At 39.3% G+C, this 7794-nt stretch overlaps 1 non-coding gene across 1 annotated transcript; it reads left to right on the top strand.

The window, feature by feature from the left end:
* The first annotated feature begins 3969 nt into the window (after positions 1 to 3969).
* TRNAG-UCC (transfer RNA glycine (anticodon UCC)) lies at positions 3970 to 4041 on the top strand. Its single transcript has one exon. It is a non-coding gene; the product is annotated as a tRNA-Gly (tRNA).
* Positions 4042 to 7794: the final 3753 nt, after the last annotated feature.

Genomic DNA, 7794 nt, shown 5'->3' with positions numbered 1-7794 from the left:
TAAAATTTAAAAATTAAAATGAAATTAATAACAATAAAAATAATACTAGATAAGATTTTCAAGCAAGAGCTTCATGAAGGTTGATTACTGTTTTTTTCTTTTTAATTTAACTTGTACTTCCCTTACCCTAAGTAAGTTACTTCTAAATTTATTTATTTTTTTCTTTTGGAATTAAAGGTCTAATTATATAAGGTTTTCAAATAGCTTCCAAAGATCATGTGTCTGTAATATTATTATACTGCTATTTGCCTAACATATTTTATGCAGCTTTATTCTCTGAAATGTAGATGTATTTAATTTTGAAGTTTTAATGCTGTTAATTTACTGGAATTTACTGGAAAATGCATAAAACTCATGATGGATAATAGACAGCTTCTGTTTAGATGGGACCAAAGGTGTTCTGAAATTATTTGGGGTATGTTCTTGTAGCTATTTTTAACCCTTTTCTCTGATGCAGACTAAGGAATCCATTGGCTTATTGCCAAAGATCTAGACAAATTCAGTGTTCGTTAGCCCTAGGTTATTTTGTGTTTGAATAACTTACTGATTTCTACAACAACTCAACTATGCAATTAGCTGAGGCCTTGTAAACAAAAAGCATATGTAGCATGTCCAGAGCTTCAACAAGAACAGAGGTCACCAGCAGTGAGCAAGGCACGTCCTTTCCCAGAAAAGCAATGTTGCGGCACCTGCCTTGAATAGTCTTTGAAACGGGCACTAATTGAGAGGTTAGTGTGATGATGCACTTAAGTAGTTGAAGATGATATTGCAGCAAAACCAGTCACATATGCAACTAATTTGGTGTAAACCCAAACAAAGGAAACTTAATAAGAGAGCAGAGAGCGTGTCATTGTGTGTGTGGTAGAAATCCTTTTCGTTATGCCACAGTAAAGTACTTCCTCTCTGTTATATGCAGTGGACTTGTAGTCAACAGATTTGTTGCTTAGTGAATTAAAACCAGATTAGGAAAAGATTACAACTGTATGGCCATGTTGTTCTGACAAGATGCGCTAAGGGTTAATTTGATCTGCTGGTTCATCAAGTGCTACTGGAATCTGTGTACATATGTGTGTGTGAGAGAGGGGAATCAGGAAATAATCAGGACAAATTTCATGCAGAGCCCCTGATCTGGCAATGAGTGTGTATTGTCTGAACATAAAAGAGTTACTGAAGTTAAGGAGGTTTTGCCTTTGGGACTGGAACATGAGGGTCAGATTCCTATGGATTTCCAGGTGCCTACAGATGTTCAGAAGTGTTTTAAAAATTCCTTAAGTAGGGTAAGACTGCTTTGACTTTGGGAATGTGGCCCTCTGAGTTTATCTGCAACTTTGGGTGCTTAAATTCTTTAGGAATCTTGTGTGTGTTTAAGCAGCTTTGTGAACTGAGACCTGAGTGGCTGCAGTTCACAAAACTCCCCTTAGACTGTCCTGCTCCTCTGTACTGTTCTGCCCAACCAGTTTAGCTTCCAGCTTTCTCAGAGCAGGCAAGCCTTAATGCTTTTTTTCTGTTTTCAAAGGGGTCTCAATCTCTCTTTCCAGTTCTACCACACAGTTTTAAAATCTTCCTCTTTACTCTTTATTACCTTAAAATAAGGGATTGTGAGGTCACAAAGTTAAGACTACAAGTTATAGAAAGAGAAATATAATTCTTAGTAAGGAAAACATCCCCACTTCCTCCAGACAGGCTTCTTTACTAAAGTTATTCAAATTTCCTAAATGGAAACAATTTTCAATGGTAGTCGGCAGACTTTCAGGTTCCATGGAATATTTCTTCAGGGAACTATGTAAAGAATAGCCTTTTGTGATGATTGTTAAACCATATTCTTCAGTAATGTTGGAAAGAACTGTTGCTAGGCTTAAATTTATTATCCATGCCTTTGCAGTTTTGCTAGAAAATATTTATCGTGTCTACAGATTAGAAGAAAAGTATGAAAATCATTACAACAAGGTATGTATTATTGTGAAGTGATTGTGATTAGTGAGTTTGATGTGTCCCATGGCATCATCTTCTTAAATCATTAGCCTAGTGTCTCAAGGCCAAGGCCCATGTAAAAGGGTTTCACAAGAAGTGCACAGAAAATCTGGGGCCAGAAGGAATGGTTTGCTGTGCCTCCACCTCATAACTGAACTGTGTGTTCGCAAAGCAACACATCACACATCACATAAAGGGAAAACAGTGTCTACATTGTTCAGCAGAACCCTCTTAGCTTGTTCTGTTAAGTCTTAGTTATAAGTACACTTAACAACATGTATTCATAGCCTGTTTGCAGAACCTTCCAAATAGGATCTTGACTGGTTTTACTGGAGTTTTCTAAGTAAATTTTGAGGATAAAATGGCAGAAGATTTTATATTTTTACTATGGTGTAGCTGTGCTCCATCGACTTTTCCCCAAGATTGCCTACCATTTTATACCAATACAAACATTAGATGATTCTGGGTAAAACGGCCAGAGTATGCACAGGACTCGGGGACCTATTCATTCCTCACTCAAGATGACAGAAAGGGTCAGGAACCCAGAGATTGATGGAGGCCTAACTAATACTAGGTCTTACAATTTTTCTGATATCCACTGTAGTAAGCTTAAGATTGAAGACCTGAACCTCTTTATTAAGGAACTGAGACCTGGCACAGAAGGTTCTCATCCATAAAGTTGCTGAGAAAAGCAATGCATTCCTGCATATTAAGAATCAGGTCTGCAACTGGGACATTCATAGAATCACAAAATCATAGAATGGTTAAGGTTGGAAGGGACCTTAAAGATCACCAGGTTCCAACCTCCCTGCTATGACCAGGGACACCTCACACTAGACCAGGCTGCACAAAGCTTCATCCAACCTAGTCTTGAACACCTCCAGGGAGGGGGCTTCCACAACCTCCCTAAGCAACCTATTCCAGCACCTCACTACCTTCATAGTAAAGAATTTTTTCCTAATGTCTAACCTAACTTTCGTCTCTTCCAGTTTAGAACCATCGCCCCTTGTCCTATCACTGCCCTCTCTGGTGAAAAAGCCCTCCCCAGCGTTTCTGTAGCCCCTTCAGGAAGGCTGCTATAAGGTCTCCTCGGAGCCTTCTCTTCTCCAGGCTGAATAGCCCCAATTCTCTCAGCCTCTCTTTGTAGCAGAGCTGCTCCAGTCCTTTGATTATCTTCGTGGCCCTCCTCTGGACCATCTCCAACAGCTCCATGTATTTCCTGTGCTGGGGGCTCCAGAGCTGTATGCAGTACTCCAGGTGGGATCTCACAAGAGCAGAGTAGAGGGGGAGAATCACCTCCCTCACCTGCTGGCCACACTTCTTCAGAAGAGAAATCACAGATGCCCTAGGATTCTCTGGGTTATTCATAGGATATCCTCACAGCATGTGAGTTTTGAGAACTTGTCCCTCTAAAGCAATTTCTTGGCTCTATCCACTGTAACAGAAAACTTTTCATCAGACATTATGTCACAAAAATGTACATTAAGCTTGAGATTAAAATTTACAGACTTGTATTTAAGATAATCCTATTTCAAATATCAAACTTTTGTAAATCTATTAAGTTTGTTTTCAGTTAGATTTTCCATGTGATCTTGCATGACACTAAGAAAATTCATAGCTGAGGGAATGGACAACACATATAATTCATTATAAATTTTTCCACCAAACCTTTCAAACATGAAATAAAAAGCTCATCATAGTTCAATATAAATGCTAGTAGTAGTATATTTTTTTTACTAAAAATGGTGACATGAGGATGCTTATTCCCTCAGGCTGGATGCCTTATTTTTTTTCATTGTTATAAAAAAAAAAAGAAAAAAAGAAAAAAAGAAAAAAGTTTTCATGTAGCCTTAGCAGCTGTGGAGAAACCTTGAATTTTCCTTCAGTAGTCCTTCCTTGTACTTGTGCTGGGCAATTAATAAACTCTGTGATTAGACTAGGAACAGGTGGCCACTAGAAGACAAGGAAGAATCTCATAGAAAATCCAATAGCATCACAGCGTTGGTGGTATAGTGGTGAGCATAGCTGCCTTCCAAGCAGTTGACCCGGGTTCGATTCCCGGCCAACGCAAACTGAGCTTTTGATACCTCTACTTCACTAGCGGGAGGTGCTGCCGTACGGAGAGACCTTGACAGGCTGGAGATGTGGATCAGGATGAACCTCGTGAAAGCTAACAAGTAGAGGAGTCGAGACTTGTGCACCCGGGGAAGGGGACACCAGAATGGCAGGGAAGAATCTCCTGAGTCCTGGTGGACGCAAAGTTGAATTGAACGTGAGGCAGTAACGTGGCGTTGCAGCAAAGGCGGCTAAAGGCGGTGTGGGAGGCAAAATGTGTCGGGAGGTGAAGGGTGATGGGCCTTCCATTCTGCTCGGGACTAGAGAGACCCCACATGGAGCGGTGTCTGTGTCCAGTTCTGGACTCCCCAGTACTGGCAGAGCTATGGGCATCCTGAAGGAAGTCTGGGGAAGGGCTGGTTTCACGAGGGTGGTTAAAGGGCTGGAGCACTTCTGTTGTTAGGAATGTGTGAGTGAGCTGTGCAGTCTAGAGAAGAGGTGTGTGTGTGTGTGTGTGTGTGTGGGGGGGGGATCTTATTAATGTATATAAAGGATAATGCAAAGATGATGGAGCCAAGCTCATTTCAGTGATGACCAGAGGCAATGGGTGTAAACTGAAACAGAATCCTCTCTCTGAACATCAGGAAAAACTTATTTTCTGTGAAGGAGACTGTACACTGGCACGGGTTGCCCAGAGAGGCTGTGAAGTTTCCATCATTGGAGATATTAAAAAGCTGTCTGGACACGGTCCTGGTCAACTTGGGTGTCCCTACTTGAACAGAGGTGTTGAACCAGATGACCTGCAAAGATCTCTTCTAATCTCAACCATTCCGTGATTCTATGATTCTGTGCTTCAAGTCAAGGAGGCAATCCAAGGCAAGAATTGAAAGAAGAGGGTGAAAACAAGGTGTTAGAGTTTTTCTCTAGGAGTGGACATGGCACTAGGAGCTGGGCAGAGAGAGAAGGATGCCAAAAGAAGTGTTACTCCAAGCAGAGCTAGAGGACTGGATACAACCTATGGTTCACTGTAAAGTCAGTAGTTTGTGCCTTCAGAAGCCATCAGATGCATCAAAGTCTATTACCTCCCAGGATGCCCCACTGTCTATATCTATATCTAATAACTCACCCGCTATGAGAGTGCCAACCAGTTTTGGTGATCCAATTAATCGCTGTCAATCCCACAGCTCAGAATCCTGCTATACTTGAAACCAAAGTCTAGACAACTTTTTGAGAAAATGTTCTATCCCAAAATAACTTTTTAATAGTTTGTATTAAATTGCCAAAACCTTTTAATATAACCTACTCAGATGTCAGGCTGCAGTATATAGAGGAATATTCGGTTATACTGAATGTTTGCTTATTTCCCTTCCCGTCCACTGACGCACAGCAGGATCACAATGTCTAAAAGGTCATAAACAGTCTACAAAACTTCTGCACCCTCTTCAAAAAGAACAGTCCTTGAGCTTTCCATCTGCAATAATCCAAGCAAGAAAGTCCATTATGTTAGATATCAATCAATATTGAAACTTTTTTTTTTTTTTTTTTTTTTAAATAGTTACCTTGCTAACTTATGTCATTCTGATGCTCCCTTCAGCTTCTGGCTCTGTGTATTCATGTTTTGGCATCTGCCTTAAAATTAATTTATGTGATTTTGGAGTATAAACCACTTGTTCAGTGTTTGAAAAACACATAGTGAAAGTAGGTGCAAAAATACCAAGGGTTTTGCACTTGTGCATTCTTGGTGGAAAGCAGGGAGGCAGGAAGGCAGGCAGGCAGAAAGGAAAGAAGAGAAAGGAGAGAAAGGAGGAAAATGTATATACACCCACAGACACACATCTACAATTGTCTTTCTGAGTGCATGATTTGACTACTACAGCAATAACATTCTGCCTGAGAAATGCATAATAAAATAGTATAGTTTTCCCATTTATTTTCTTCACATCCTCAAAAAAGACTCAGGGACTTTTTTACTCCAGCATATTTTTGGGATATCCAGAAGGAGAAACATGCTTCTGAGAATCTTAGAAAAATTCTATTAACACACATCTTGGCCTGAGATTTCCTTGCACATCAAAGTAAGCTACAAGTTAATTTACTTGCACCCAGCTGCATTTGATGGTATGCTCATCACATTGAGGAGGCCCTTTTCTGTTCCCATCTTTCACTGCTAATGTCAAACAGTTTACAGAGAGGCAATATAAATTTGTACAGAGTGCTAGGAATGCCATCAATGAGTTTGGGAGTTTACATTGTGTTTGTGTGAGGTCACCACACGTTGTCTTCAATGATCAATGGTCTTGTGAATGCTTTCAAAGCCAGAGGCTACCTTTAGTGTCTTTAGTTACTCCATGTTAGGTTATGTTTTATTAGGAGGGCTCAGGCAATTCTTCTCTTGCATTTTATGTAATGGATTTGTGGCTGTTCAGGGTTTTTTTTGTGGCATTTTCCCGTACTAATAACAAGAAGCTGAGTGACCAGTAAGATAGATGATATTTAACCTAGAGGTGACAAATGCAGCAGAGGTGAAAAGGTTATATCTATTAATAAACAAAGCTTGAAAGCTTTTTAACACCATCTTTCACATCATGCTTATCTGACCTTTTACACAAGGTGACTTCCACAGACTTATTACAATGGAAGGGGGAAAAAACCCCCACAACTCGTCGTGATTTTTTCTCTTTAAAAAAAAATAAAACAATTTAAAAACATAATCATTAAGATTTTTATGCTGTCTTCCCAAATGAATTAATGACTGAAATGCTGGTGGTACTGCAGTTAGGATTTCACTTGGGTGAAAAAATGTGGTAGATTTATTTTGGTCCCAGTGGGTGCTGACATTTTAACCCACTTATCTATGATTTATTTAGTCCATGACAGTCCCAAAAAAGTGATGCATTTTGCCTGAAGGCTCTGTAGGTGAGGCAAGTTGACATATGCTTTTTCTTTCTCTTAAGGGGGTGATCTCCTCTGCAGTCCAGTCAAGGAAACAGGGGAAAGTAGAAAAGAAAAATGGTCATGATAACGATTTTTCTTCTTTATTCAAGTTTATTTGGTTTCTTGTACTAAAAACCCTTTGAATTTATCTTGTATACACTCAGCCTTTAAAGGTCAATGTCTTGGTGCTCAATAGTAAACAGATTGTTAAAAAGTTTTTTCTAGCATGGTAAAGCTACAAGTAAACTAGGATATTCTGTAATACTTAATTGTTTTACCTTTCTATGGTAATAAAAGTATGCAGACTGTATGTATATGTATATGTATATGTATATGTATATGTATATGTATATGTATATGTATATGTATATGTATATGTTTGTATATATGACACTTATCTTGCTTAACACTAGATGGAAGCATATTTTCTGTTTAAACATTTAATCAAATTCCAACACATTTGATACTATATGGGCCAGATTTCATACTCTGAGGTTTGGTTTTGTGCTGCACCACAGACAGATCCTGGTCTAAAAGTTCATGTCACAACCATCAGAATCACCATTAAAAAGGTGTGATCCTGTATTTCTGGCCTGTGTGTGAAGATGGAAGTAGAAGAATCTAAGGGAAAGGGAAATAAGCAGGATACACTCGTAGTGTACTGGTAGAGCAGTGTCTTGCTTCAGTAATTCTGGGAGAAAGGGGCAGGGTCCGACCATCTTACATGAGTTTACTTTTCTGTATCTCCAAGAGAAGAACCCTGTATTCCTAGCTAGCATACACTGCTTGTTGTTTTATTACTAAAAGCTTTTATTAGTCCTTCTAATAAACCTT

This window comes from Apus apus, chromosome 2, assembly GCF_020740795.1.
Source record: "Apus apus isolate bApuApu2 chromosome 2, bApuApu2.pri.cur, whole genome shotgun sequence".
In the NCBI taxonomy this organism is placed as follows: Eukaryota; Metazoa; Chordata; class Aves; order Apodiformes; family Apodidae; genus Apus; species Apus apus.
Note: the sequence above shows the minus strand (reverse complement) of the source record. Positions and strands in the feature narration are given on the sequence as shown.